We start from the raw sequence: 14,885 nt of genomic DNA, 5'->3' as shown, positions 1-14,885 counted from the left end.
AGTGCTGCAGTGACACTGAAGTCCACTTGAATTCAAGAGTCCTGTTGCTATGCAAAACATCCTGTGACAGGAGTTTGTTATTCTTCACGCYGGGCTCCCGATGTGTCAGTTTTTAGACTCTCTCTGTTGTTTCTCCTACTTTTCTGGGCTGTTTGCTTTGTTTCTCTACTCCCACTTGCCAGCTGGTGCTCGTAGAAAAGTCAGCTGCTATTGCACAGCATCACTGTGCAGCCATGTAATTGTTATTTYTTTCTATTTATTTACTCAGAGCTGCAAGACAGCCAGTGCTGCTGGACTGCCATCATTTCCAGCACATGGAATTGCTTTTGAAGAATCCTAAACTCCATCATRTAAGGCAGATCTTTGCCTCCTTAACATTTTTCCTTACCACARAATTAAGCTCCATCTAAATGAAAATTTTCAGTATTCATCCCCATAATTTTATAAAAAAAAACGGAAGAAACATCCGAATCAGAGAGTTTTCCATTTCTTACCAAAACATCTTGAAAAACCAGCATTGACTCATTAAACACCAGTGTGCAAAGCAATGATGGGGGCCTTTACCCATCTGCTTTTGGCTGGTGAAACACAGATGAGAGGCAGCTGAGTCACCTGGAGCAGTTTCCATCAGTCTCAGAGCTGCTTTCACACTGTGGATCATTTACTGAGGCCACACCTTGTCTGTGCACAAGACACTCCTGTAAATTCACACTGGAACCTTCAGCCTATGCTATGATATAAACCAGGGTAACACTGTGTGGGAGATTTGGCTGAAATGTAACAATCAGATACATTTGACACTAAAACACATATAAAAGGATTTTAAAGGTTTTGGACTTTAAGTCCCATCTGGATGAAAGCAGAATTTTGGTTTGGTGCTGAGAGAGGAGCCCACCTGGATAACTGTGGCACCAACCATGCTCTGTGGCTCACATTCCTTCCAGCAGCATTGTCCTGTGCTCCCGGCCCTCCAGACTCTCCTATTCTGCAAAGAAAAACAAACAGCAGCATTTAGAAAAATTATTTTGAAGTTTTATACCTTATTCCAACACACAAAAGTAACACATCCAGTAAAGACCAGAGATTACAGGGCCTCACTGGAAGCACAAGAAGAATTGGCTGGGAGTGCTAATGGTGTCTCCTGAGGTGAGGATAAAAACTTCCTGTGCTCCATAGCATTTGGATTATATGTCATTTTAAGACAGAAAACCAGGAAAAGAGGTTAAAWGCCAAGTTCTTTGGCTTTCATAAAGACTCCTAAGCTTGCTAGGGCACARGAAGTTCCCTCTCAGACCACACTTTTGAAATCATCTGTAAAAAGGACAAAGCTCAGAAAAAATCCCCATCCCTGGCAGTGTCCAAGGCCAGAYTGGATGGGGCTTGGAGCACCCTGGATGATCTTTAAGGTCYCTTCTCTGTGTCCTACATGATCACACGCCAGATTCCAGGGAAAGTCCTGGCATTCGTAAGTCAAACACTGCTGAATTCCAGCAGGGAGAGGACAAGCAATGAAAAGATGGAAAAGGAGTGCAACCAGTGAGACACATCAGCGGGAATCAGATCACAGTGAGGAATGTCACCCACTCCCATGGCTGTAGGAACACCCCCAAAAGGGCCACCACTGTCCCCTCAGGGAGTGGGACACAGGSAGAGATGGGAATCAGCTTGAACTCATGGAAGATGTTATCATGTAGCTACATCCACAGCAGGAACGATTCCAAGTTAAGCATACTGCAATAGTTCCATTGCCAAAATCTGAATTAATAGGCACCTGATTTAATAGCACACTAACTCATCCTCTCCTTCATTAGCAAAAAAAATAAACAAGCAGAAATCTTCCTGCTAATAGCTAACATTACCAAAAATGTTATTTTATCTCACCACAGGCCAACACTATTGAGCTGTTAAAAGCCTGTTTGAAGAGCAACAAAATAAGGCTCTGCAATGTTTTGCTTAAAAAAATATCTGAAGTATAAACAAAAGCCAGCTGAATGAAATGATTATTCATTCTCAGCTGATTGGCCTCACCCAAAGGTGCTATATTTACTACAGTCCTGCAGACAGGGCAAAGAATGCTGTATTTCAGGTCTGGCATTCTTCAGCCAACAGAAAAATCCATCTGGCTTTAAAACAATAAAAACAAACTGATGGAGAAAACAATTTATCCATCTCCAGTCAAATGAGCCTCTCTGCCATAAATAAAGTCTGTGCAGTCCAGCATTCAAGGTATTTAAAATGGGAAGCTAAATGTCAATACTCAGCGTTAAGCCCTAAGTGATAATGACATTTTCCAATTAGGGCAGGCATGAGTAGTGAGGCAAGTAAATCTTCTCAGTGAATCTGCTCAGCAGGACTATTATTTTCCACTAATGAATATAAAAAATACTTAGGGTGGAAAGTGTATCAAAAGTAACCTGAGTGCTGTTGATTGAACACGATCATRGGGCGATCCACACGATCCCACAGCACCACAAACACTGAGAACCCTCTGCGTGACACCACCACAGCCCCAGATGCACAATTTGGGTATTGGAGAGTGTAAAACACCACAGACACACATCACACCACTTCCATTTAGGGTGGCAAGGTCAAAAATCCTTAATATGACAATTCTCTCCTAGATATGTGAAGATTGAAATAAAAATGGTTTAAATCAAGGCAGAGCACTATGGAACTCAAGTGCCATTAGCAGAAAAAAGTTCAAGGTATGGTCAATTTGAACAAGTTCTTTTCATTATCAAAATGCTGAATTAACACAGTAAGAAACCATTTCTATTAATTGTTTTTCATCCTTGTAAAGCAGCATTTGAGACTGCATGTCCTGAAGACCTCAAAAGGAAACATCATTAATCACACTGGCAGTGACTTAGGGGAGTGACAAATGACTCAAGACTTGGAGGGYTTGGGAGATCAGAATTTTGTTCAGACAGCAGAGTTTTCTCAATGCAAAGCAGCTCTCCCATCTAAAAAACATGAATTACTGCTTTTGTTACAGGTGCCTGCACAAAGATTCTCACCTACCAGTTACGACTTCCAGGTGCTGTATTAATAACAGAAAACACCTTGATCTGAATACAAAGAACAAAACATAACTCAAAGCACCTTTAAGAAGAGCTAAACTATCCACATTTCCAAATAATCCATGGATCTAAATTATGTCTGTGAATAAGATAAATTTGAGAACTCAAAGTGTGGGGCTCATAAAAACACAGCTTGAATTGCATCTCACAGTACCACAGGGCTGTTTCAAATGTGCCCAGAAATACACCAAATTAATTTTAGTTCCTAACGACACCAGGGTACTTCCCAAAACAAGGACAAAGTTTTCCACTTCGTGCAGAAAAACAAACTACAGGAAACAGGGTGGACCAGCAGCAGATTCCACTCAGAGGAGGAGCAACATGACATGGCTCATGCACCCATTTTTAGAGGAGTATTTTGAGGGGAATAAATTCACACCAGAATTATTTTCCCAAGAATGGCAAGCACAGAGCCCCCTTTCATCATTTTGGTCTCTCCAAAATCTGGAAGACAATGWAAAGAAGGAAATTCCGAGATTAATTCAGATAACTATCCTAAGAAACCTTTTGAGCTTTTATTAGAGCACCCAAGCTCCCCTGCAGTCTTCACCCACAACCTGATATGGTTTTGTTGGTTTGATTTAGGGGGGTTTTGTGCTGTTTTTAAGAAGCTGGAGCTTTTCCCCTTCCCTATAATTGGTACATATGGCTGGCTGGTAAGCTCAAGCACAAACACTTCACCCCGGGCTGATTCCCTCATATGAACACCACGACCTTGGATGAAAAGCCCATTATTTTAGAGAAGCTTTCTGGAGAACATTCTTGAACCTCCACATTTTAAGCTCTTCAGTGTCATTTCTTTGAYTGTTAAGAATTACCTTCCCAGCTAACTTTGTGTGAGTGAACACAACACCTTTTTTTTTTAAAGGCACTTCACTTRTTTCATTGCTTAAACCAGTCAAATTCACATATCTGGCACAGAAACTCAAGCTACTGACAGGGCATGCAAAAAGCACCTCCACGGCAGCCTTTGTTTGCTTAAATTAACCACCAATTCCAGATACTCAGGGAAGATTTCACTCTGCTCTAGAAGCAGCAAGTTCTCTCGTGTCCTTCCCTCAAATTTCTCCGAAGCAAAATGATTCACTTGGTACAGAACTGGAACAGAAGGTACCCAGTGACCTTCAGCAGGAAAGAGAAATATTCCTGAGCATTTGAGGCTCTGCAGATATCAGGGTAGAGCTCCCTGAGGGCACACAGAGGGAGGAGCAGGCTCAGGAATAGGGACAGTCTGCCAGGAAAGCTGGACAATGTGACAGAACCACACCAGCAGCACCAGTAGCAGCTCCTCAAACACCTCTTTTACTGCTCGGCTTTTCCAAGGAATAACCTCCCAGAACATCCAATCAATGCCACACACTGTTCTTATTAATATCTTCAGCTCTTCACCACCTCCAGCTTCTAAAAAGAACTGCAAGAATTTCCCTTTGGAGTGCTGAGCTCAGCAGTGCACCTGGAATTGCACCCCGGCACTGYGCTCAGCGCTGTCCAGAGCTCGCGTGTGCATCAGGTCATGTGGAGTTCACACATTACTCATGCTAATAAAACCCTGAATCACAAGTGTTCTGACCCAGGCCATCAGTGCACGCTGCCCCTGGGGTATGAAATCCAGCTAATAACTTGCAGGGCTTGTTGCAGATAAATACCTTCACAAAAACAGCTTTTTTTCCTGATGAAGAGTGGTAGTTTTAAAGGAAACATTCAATTTACAACTTCCTATGACCACTATTTATGCAGCTAAAGACAAACTTTTTAAAAAAAATTAAAATATGATAATAAACTTATTWAAAAAATTTAAAAATAAAATCAGTGGGCTTAAGGTCAAGAAAGATTCAGTTTTAGTCATTAGGAATGTTTCAACAAGTATGTAGTCAAGCCACAGGCCAGCCCTCCCCAAAGGAMTAGTCCCAATTGTGCTCTRGAATTCCACTGCTTTGCTAAATATSTATAATCACCCAAAATCATGGGGTACAGCCTGGGCTTTAGTTTAAAAGTCAAACAATGTAATTCTCACAACAGATACGTAGCGAAAAAGCAAGAGGCACTGGGTGCTGCTTCCCAATAGTTTTCCCTTTGAATTTAGAACAATTTAATGAAATATGTATGCCCTTGTTAAGTTTAAGGGTAATTAACATGTCTTGGATTAAAACCTGTATTTTATCATAAAATCTAAAGAGCATTATTAGAATTTCTCAGGTTTACTTAACAAGATTAAACACTTTCAGTCATGAAATGAAGCTTGCCTAATTAAAAATAAAGGGAACAAAAAAGGCTTCCTGCTCCGAGCAACAACATTTCATAATATTTCATCATGGCACACTTGAAATAATTCAGTAGTACATCTGGAACGGAGGAAAAATCCATGAATCATTTTAAACCCTAACATACACAAGCCCAAATAGCATCATCCACAGAAATACAAAATTTCATCAGATCTTCTCATCAAAACATCTCTAAAAAGCATCACATATGGGTCATGAAATTGAGAAAATTGCTTCCCTATTTGCATCTTTTTCTTCTATTTAGCGTTTTTATCAGGCTCTTCATCATGGTGCTCAAAACTCCAGACCATTATAAATTGATGAGTATTATGCTGTGTGTGATACTCAGAGGCACAAGTAAGTCATCGGATTTGTTTGTGGAAGCCTCAAGAGACACCAGCACACTCAGAGTTTCCTACCTATTAATGTAATGGCTTCCAAAGAGCTGGATCCATTTTGTGGTTTAAAGCTATTTTTAGGTACTTTTAAAGAAGAGTTTATATTTTGACCATCACATAATCAAGAAAAAAAAAATTCCAAACCAAAAAAAAAAACCCAACCAGCAACAGAGCTTTCCAGAGTATCCAGGGTGAGGCTGCAGTGAGATGGGAGCTGCTCCACTCACCTGCATTACAGCTCAGAGCTGTGCCATCCCCATGGGGGACACTGAAGCCACCACAGAGGCCACCAGGTCATTTAAATAGCAAATGAGGCTGAAACCTCATCCCCATCCCCAGTTCAAGTTTTCCTAAAGTGTAGGAAGTGACTGTTACAGTAACTTCAAACACAATGAAATTCTTTGTGTTTTAAAAGTAGTTTGCTTATCATGACTTAGATGGCCTGACTTCTGATWTGTCCTTTAAAAGAGAGAAACTGCAGGGACTGTTAGATTTAATTACCTGGGGTGAAGATATAATTATGTTACTGGACAGTTACTGTGCGCTGGTCAAGGAAAAGGTGTGTTTTAGGAGAGGCACATGAATATATTCACATAAGAAAAGACTGAGATACCATTTAGGGCAAAATGGGATTTCATTATGAAAGTCCAGGGCAGTGAATAAATGTCCTRGTGCAGCTACATGGCTTTTGTCATAACATTAGCTGACATTGAAAAAAGAGTTTTCTATTTAAAAACCCTGTTTATTCTCTTTGTGCAAGAAAATGTAAACTCAGGTACTGATTTTCTGGAAGCTGCACCACAGCAAAACAGGCCAAAAGGAATCATGCAGGAGGCCCTTACAAAAAGCAAGGAAACAGTTCCAGGCTGTGTGTAWGGAGGAGGGAAAAAAAAAAAAAAAAGACATTCTCTGGTCATGAAGGGTAAGAACACCTCTCACAACAAGCCAATTTGTAGGGTTTTAACTTTTTTCTTTTCTTTGAAGAGRCAGGGGAAGGTCTGTGTGAAGTATGATCTTAATGATTCTAASAAAATCTATGGATCTTCATCATTACTTACAATTAACAAAACAACTCTAATAAAACCCCAAACATATGAATTTTACMKAAAGTGAGTTGCACAGTGCTGTGKATGCTGATCCTCCTCTCCATGGATAAAAGGGACAGGCAGCTGCATCCTGCCCTCATACTGCTGCTGGTTTAAGAAGCAGAGAAAGCCACAGCTTTTCCACATTTCCACAACATTCCCAACCTGGCTTTCCATGATTCTGTGATATATTTCTCCCAAGACACTTCATTTTCACTATGTTACACTTCCCCCTCACATGCCCCTTTCTTTGCCCCATGAATCTCTCCCTGCTACAACTTCTCCTTTCRCAGCCCTCCTTCCTTCCTGCCTGCTCCGTGCCAGCCAGAGATAACACTTTAGGAAATAGCCTTTTTTTCTACTTCAGTTTATCATTTTTGCTTGGCCTGCCCTCAGTGAGTCCAGCTCCAGCACATCCAGCTYCTCCTGACCTATTTATAGGCACAACTGCAACCATTAACATAAATAACAGAATTTGTTCCGTGCTCCTACCCTTAGAGATGGCTACACCTGTTCCATTCAGGGCCCAGGGTCAACTTCAGGAGCTGAGTTAAAGGAGAARAAGCTTATTTGGGGAAACCCCAAAAACTCAAATTCATGTGGGAATACTATTATTAAAGGATGATATAGTTTAGCAGCTACCAGCCAAGGAAATATCAGTCATTAACATTACATGACTTACCCACTGGCTTTCTCTAGGTTTATTCTTTTCTAACTYGCCATTTTTATGGCCACTAATAAAAGACATGGATGGAAGTGAAATACAAGTGGCTAACATCCAAAATATCCTTATTACCATCTAATAACTGTGTCCAAGAAGAGAGTGTTTATCCTCYATGAAAAGAGCACTGGGGATAGCTGAAAGTCTAGAGAGAAGAAAGATCACGTGCTGCTTTTATTCAACGCCCACAAAGARCTGGAAATTTGTATTTATAAGACARGTCCTTCATGGATCCCTCTTCTTCRGGTTCATTTTACACAATAATTACACACTTATTTGCGTGCACAGGTTATCACAGTTATTGTCAAAGTACCAAAGTATCATGGCTATGATAAAAATCTATTTTTATATTTTTACCTGCCACAACACAGCAAACCACCCCCAAACAGGATGACACMGACTGCTGAGATGGAAAGAAAACCCACAGAGAATGATGCCAGTTTTCAGCAGGGGTATAATTAGGAATGATGAATGACTCCTTCCAAGGGATCACATATAACAGGGGGGAAAATAATTTTTTTTTTTAAATTGTGAAAAAATAAGGAAGAAAAATCTCAATGTATTGTCAAATACGTCCATTACAAGTTCCAGAGTAAAACCACAGGAGAATACCAACAAACAAAAACACAAACCAAAATCCTGCTGACTTCTGAACTGAAACAACTATTTTGCTTCAGCAGATACAAAATTCTGAGTTAAGACTGAAATTACAGCAACTACACATGGCATTACTCCCATTATGTGAGAATACACAGCACCCAGAGACTCTTTAAATAACTGGAAAACTGAGAGGTCCAGGTCTGTGATTTCAGCCTTAAGTTTTGTCACCTTGGGATTTATCAGGTCAGAAAAGGCCCTTAATATTGCTTTAATGCAGAAAAACTACAATTTTAAATTAGAACTGGAGGGGAAACAAAATAATATGCTTCACTGAGCACTAGAATCAGATGTTTAAGATTAACTTAACTCTGCAGGTCAGGTCAGAGCATTCTTCAGGCAAAWACAGTTTTGGCTCCACCAAAGGCAGATTGGCAGAGGCAAAGAAGAGGAGAAAGTCACCTGGATCAGGATGTGCCACCTGGCAGGTACCTGTACTCTCAGCATTACCTCTTTTAATTTTTTTTAATTAACACTGCAGCATTGAAGAGTCACCAYGCAGTTTTAACTGACTTCCATTCTCGTTTTAAATAATCTATGCTTAAATTTCATTTTTCCACTTGAAATTCCAAATGCGAGTTTCAGCACTGCATCCTTGTGCAAAGGGACATCCTCAGATGAGCTTTAATGGGCTGAGATTTAATATTTCAGAATGGTAAAGCTGGAGTGAAAAAAAAAGATCAGTAAACTCAAACTACTTGGTGTCCTCAAGAAAACAAGGCAGAGCTAAGGGGAAAATAAGGGATGTGACTAATCTTCTCAGAGGCAAAGAAAGTAGAGTCTGTCTCCCAGGACCTAGTGGGTCCTTTTAGGAAAAGTGGAAGGTAGATCACCATGGAAACAGAGTATTTTATGAGGTACTTTAGCAGTGCAATTTGCTGTGATATGAACATAATCAGGCGAGCAGCAGTTCCCTTCCAACCTACTAAAAAAGCTTTTAGCACAAACAGCGAGTGCATTTGTGTCCGCTGGAATTCCCAAAAATGAAAAACGGATGCTGCAAAAGGCACCACAGATATCAGCTGGAGAAATTGTTCTCAAAGCTAAAATTCAATTCTCTGAGCACTGATGGGGACACGTGAAGACTCACAGAGTCCAGGAAAGGGAGCCATCAGGAGGGGAGGGTCAAACTTCRTAATTGCTGGCCCAACTTCTCTGTCAAGTCCCCAAAATCACATCAGATCACTGCACAAAAACACCRAGTGACAGCGTTTGGGAGGGGGGCTGCGGGGACAAAGGGGCACTTCTGTGGGTGGCAGTGACAGACGCGCTGGCATTTGAGGGCAAGGGGAACAGGCAAGAGAAATTCAGGTCAGACACATCATTAAAACAAGAAAATATAAYGAAAAGGATGGCAAAGCAAAATGAAAGGCTACCATCGTTTAGAAAGATCTCTATTTCTGCATGAGAGCAGCCAAGGAACTGGCAGCTGACTCTGCCATGTGTGGTCAATGGTGAACAAAAATCCAGGCTTGYTGGCAAACACTGCACAGGAAGAACCATGCAGGGATTGCTCTAAGATATGACTGAGCTTTATTTTTGCTCTAATGATAATTTACTATTTTGAATCACCACCAAAAAAGCCATTTAGCAGTTTGCTATTTTTGAGACAGGCTGCTGGAGTAACGACACAGATTTGTGTATATTAAATTTAGCACCACTTTCGGTCACTTATCTTGTAGATAACATTAATTGATAGCAGAGGTGATAAATCATCATGTTAAAAACACAYAGCCAGGTCCACCTCRAGTGACTCAGACCTGAGAGATCCCRGCAGCAGAACAGGGGCTGCTGAAATGCATTTGGTACAAAAATAGGGTAACAGACAGCAGTAGTAATATTTTCAACTACTCTACACATTGCTGAATCTCAAATTAATTGTAACCACACAGGAAAAAGACCTGGGGGTTGCTGCAGACAGCTCTCTGAAAACATCTGCTCAGCATGCAGAGGCAGTCAAAAATAGGCAAATGRAGTGTTGGGATAAATGCAAGGACAGGAAGMCATGGCCAAAAGTATGGATGGATATAAAAATATTACATTTTTTTAGTCTTGATTGTAGCAAGAAAACCTTCTCAATCAATGAATTCACCAGTTTGCAATACTTGGAATGAAGAGCTCAGGTAATTGATAATTACAGTAGAAAACAGAAACATTTCCTTCAGTGAGGGGATCACGTGGCAGCCCGAGCCCAAGGCAAAAGCTCAAATCCCAAAATCTCCCGAGCTTTTGTCCCCATGCCTGAGGAGATCCAGCTCAGCATCCCCTCAGTCACACACAAGTGYACCACACACCATCTCCCTGTGGATTTACTTCAGGAATTCTCTCTCTCGATCCAGAATTTGACAGTAAATCCCTGTCAGACTCCCAYAGCAATCCAGCACGTTCCCTCCTCACTTCACTCTTCTCTTTCCTTCACACCATCTGACTCCAAACCTGTTGTTAAMCTGACAAGTAACAAAAAACTGTTTTAAAGCCACATTTATTGTTCCTGGTAAGAAATTATCCTCACCAAATATTATAGTTCTATTTAATGGGGTGTATTTCAACAATGTCAAGAGTGACAGCTGAAGATAATGAATAAAAATGCTTGATCTGTCTCCTATTTTTGTGGCAAATTTCTGAAGCAAGGAGAGGAAAAACCGTTTTCCCCTCTCTGTAGATTTGTTTTCATCTARCAGACAAATTCCAGTTACACTTTCTAGGGCTCTTTGGAACTGTCAAACTTATTCCAAGGATGTTCTGGGAATCAGAGTCACTTGGAGTGTGGTTACTGCAGATAAAACACGGATCAAAACATCGAGCAGCATTCCGCGGATCCTGTCACCACCAAGGCTGGCTCAGGACTGATCCCCACTGGCAAACAGCTACATTTGACCATGGCCAGAGCTAAAACAACACAAATATTGCCATGAAGCACCCTAGTGTTCCACAATTTCCTAATTCGATCTAAACAACTTCCTCACAGCCACTTGAGCAGYTACAGCCCAGTGCTTTCCACAGAGAGATGTTTCAGGCATGCTCGACCACTTAAAGCTTTGTTTATTTGGACAGATATTGAGATAAAATAGCTCCAAACCAAAGTAACTGTGAGCAAGGGCCTGGTTACACAAGTACTTATTTACATCCTCTGCTGTAGCAAGGCTGTCTTTACAGGGAAAAAAAAACCAAAAAAATAGAGCTCAAGACCACCACATAAAGCTGGGCATCCTTGATTTTAGACAAAAAAAAAATCCTCGTTTTCTATTAAAAAATGCTCTGTTACATTTTTTTCCTGCAAAACCTGCTTTGGCAGGAATGCTAAACAAAGCAGGCTTTGAAGACTGTAGTAGAATTTTAGTATCATAATCGTAAATCTCATGCAATTAAGCAATTAAACTTTTCTAAGAGAAACCAAAATGGTCTTTTTGCTGAATAAAACATCTAAAGTTCATTCACTGATATGATCKCAATGCCCTACTTGTTACCTTTTTAACCAGGGGGGGGAAAAAAAGCCTGAATGGAGATTAAATAAAAGATGAGGTTTTTGTCTAAAGACAACTAAGCTGAACTGCTCCAGTAAAGCTTTCATCACCAGGAACGTCTTTGCCAACAATGTTTTCCCCTGCAGGCGATGTTGTTGGATTTWAATMAGAAAAAAAAAATCAGTCATTTACGTCAGTCTGTTCCAGTTCTGCTTTCTATTAAGACAGACTGAAGTCCTTCCCCACCACCAGAGAAGGATAAACCTCCTGTTTTCCCACATCTCATTCCCCTCTCAGCTCACCTGTTTGGGGGAAGATACTTAGCTTAAATTCCTCTAAGAAATGTATTTATGTGAGATACAGAATCCTAAACCCCAAAAATACACCCTTCACAGCATGAAGGCAAATTCTTCTGAAATAATCCAATTCTTTCTCCCCCATGTAAAAATACCCAAACATCTATGCAACCACTCCTACCTTGTAATTACAGCTTCTTTTCCATTTAATATTTTACCTTTTGTAACTTAGATTTTAGGGAAACATGCATTGAGGAACAAGAGCAGGGAAATGAGGTTGGAGCTTTCTGATAACTTTGTTAAACAAGATGCCAATAGATAGAAAAGAAACCGATTTTCTCCTAACAAAGAATATCAACCAACCTCACTGCAGCTCCAGAAGCACCAGACATGGCCACAGGATAAAGGTTTTCTGCTGTTTGATCATATTTCTGTACAGCCCTGAAAGTATTTTTGCAGGAAGAAGTCAGTGCTCATGAGAAAATACTCATTTTTGGATCCTTAACAAGTTTATGTACAAGAAAAAGATGYTCAGTTTCCCAGAGAAATTGTCCCCTCACTTGACCCTTGAGAGAATATAAAYATTATTTTGTTTTGCAGATGGGAGAAATTAAAGTGTTTTGCCTGATAGCAAACATTTTCAGGACCATTTTATCAGGCTTAGCCCTACTCATACCACAAAAAAGAGCTTTCTTTTTTGCAGACACACTCTTTAAATAAGACCATTCTGTGGTTTTCATATTCTAGACTTGCTTTTCAATATCTAAAATAAAGTCCATCTGAAGGMTCCTACACACACACCTGTCAATTCAACACCCCAAATAACAGTAATTCTCTAAAAACCACCAAAAGGGTATTTTTAAGTGAGAGAATAGACACAAACTTACTCAACTCAAATGCTGGTACCTCCTTTGCCTTCCCATTCCCYGAAGCCAAATTCCTGCCTGCCTCCCCACGCTCCCTCAGAAGAGCTTCCCTTTTCATGACATATTCTGTACAAGAGTCTTAAACATTAATTAAGCCTAACAGTCCTCAGAGATGTTARCACAGCTATAAAAAGGTTTCTAGAGCAAGTGGCTACTGAAGGAACTGGCATCTGATCAAATTTTCAGGAGTTATGTTCCCTGCTTTATGAATAAATCAAGGAATTATCAGTTTTTGAAAGTCTCCTGCACTACTTGGTGCCTCGTGTACATATTAACAGCCCTATTTTATGGATTCAGCACCCAAGGCATAATGAACCTAAGGGGATATTTGTAGTAAAGCTATGAAAGAATCCAATCCCACGGTCTAAGTGAGGAATATTTTTAGTTGGGGACAGCTTCTCAATTGCAGGGCTCGTTATTTTGTTCTGGTTAATTTTAAGCACAGCTGAGACACTCTATGAATGAAATGTGGTTTTCTGCAGACTGAGGCATATTGCCACTAATTAAAGGAATGAAAAGTTCTGGTATTAACTATGAAATTGGTGACAGTTCAGTATTTTACTGCATGGTCATGTCGGCTCAAAATCCTGAAGGGGTTCAGGGACTTTAGAAAGTCACCTGTACCAGGGGATTACTGTACAGGAGCTTCCAGTCACACCTCCCGCTAGAAAAGAATACTCTAGGCAGGAAGAATGGGGGAAAACCTCCTTTTTGGGTCTAATTAATTCATACCTACTATAAATGCATAATCAAATCTAATACAACAACAATGGTTTTAGAAGAGAGACCATGAGTTTTAGACACACAACTTGTAATTCTAAAGCAGCTGTCTCCAAGGAGGGAAAGCCTTCAGGGGAAAGCTGCAGTAAASTCTACTGCTAAGCCCTTTTGTATTAAATAACCACACAGTTTTGTAATTTTTCCTCATAATACTGAAAAGAATCAATACTTTCAGCAATGTAACTACAGGGGGAAAACACCAAATATTTGTATACAAACAACACRCACCAGAACTGAATATTCCTAACTCAAATTTATGTGACTTTGGGGGGATAAAAAATCAGAAATAACCACAGATTTTATCTTGCAAATTCAAACACAGAAGCTTCTAACAATTTGAGCTGATGGTGGATGCAGGCACTGTTGGAAAAACTCAGCTATACGTTTCTTTGGAGAGAAGCAAACTTTCCCAGAGAATACGAGGAGCACAGCAAGGTTACAGAGCAAGCCTATACTGTGTTTAAACTCTCCATTAATCATACATGAAGCCCAGCAGAGGAACTGCCTCTCCTCATCTTGCTCTCTAGGGAAGTGCAGTGCGGCGAGGTTCAGCTCCAGGCTTCCTCTTTTCCAGGCACGGCAGGGATGGGGCCCCCTCCCTGTCCCACTTACCCCAGTCTGGGGCTGGGAACCACCAGCTGGGCCTGGCTTTGCAGAACTGGCTCCTTGGCCAAATGCAAGGCTGCAGTTTCCCACTGAGAAACTTGCTCCAGCGGCGCGACAGGAAAAGCCCATTTTTGCAATCCAGAGGAGGCACCAGAGTAGGAAAAGCACTTAAGGACTTGCCCTTTTCCCAGGAAAACCTCAAATAACAATGTTAATTTCATCCTTCCTCAGATATTTCACACGTGTCCCCAAAGATAAGGCACGTATAGCTCATTTAGTGTTTCTGAACGAGGGAATTGTCACCCCAAATTGAGGGCTGAGAAGCCCAGAGAGGTTTTTCTGTTCCCTTCCAGATTATCCCCCAACACCAGGATGGGCAACATTCCCAACCTGACAAGCCTCACATCAAAATTTATACATAAGRCACATCAGGAAGACAAATATCACATATCCTGGACAGCCAAGGGACCAAATTTAGGGAATATTCCCCAAGCAYGAGATGGTCCTGTGTCTCCAAATCYTAGRGTTTCTCCACGAAGGAGCTGGGTAAGGGCATCTCACACACCCTGGCATTCCACTGCTTCCCAAAGCTTTACATTTTACCCTCAGCA

General features: G+C 40.8%; 1 protein-coding gene across 2 annotated transcripts in view; it reads right to left on the bottom strand.

Annotated features, from left to right (window-relative positions):
* Positions 1 to 14,885, bottom strand: part of TAOK3 (TAO kinase 3) — a 71,264-nt gene that overhangs the window by 38,320 nt on the left and 18,059 nt on the right. For both annotated transcript variants that reach the window (XM_057374216.1, XM_057374217.1), the window contains exon 2: positions 896 to 985. The gene's annotated coding sequence lies outside the window, so the exon portion shown is untranslated. The remainder of the gene's footprint in view (positions 1 to 895; positions 986 to 14,885) is intronic.

Source organism: Malurus melanocephalus, unplaced genomic scaffold, assembly GCF_030028575.1.
Source record: "Malurus melanocephalus ecotype Western Australia unplaced genomic scaffold, MMel_1.1 scaffold_219, whole genome shotgun sequence".
Taxonomy (NCBI): Eukaryota; Metazoa; Chordata; class Aves; order Passeriformes; family Maluridae; genus Malurus; species Malurus melanocephalus.
Note: the sequence above shows the minus strand (reverse complement) of the source record. Positions and strands in the feature narration are given on the sequence as shown.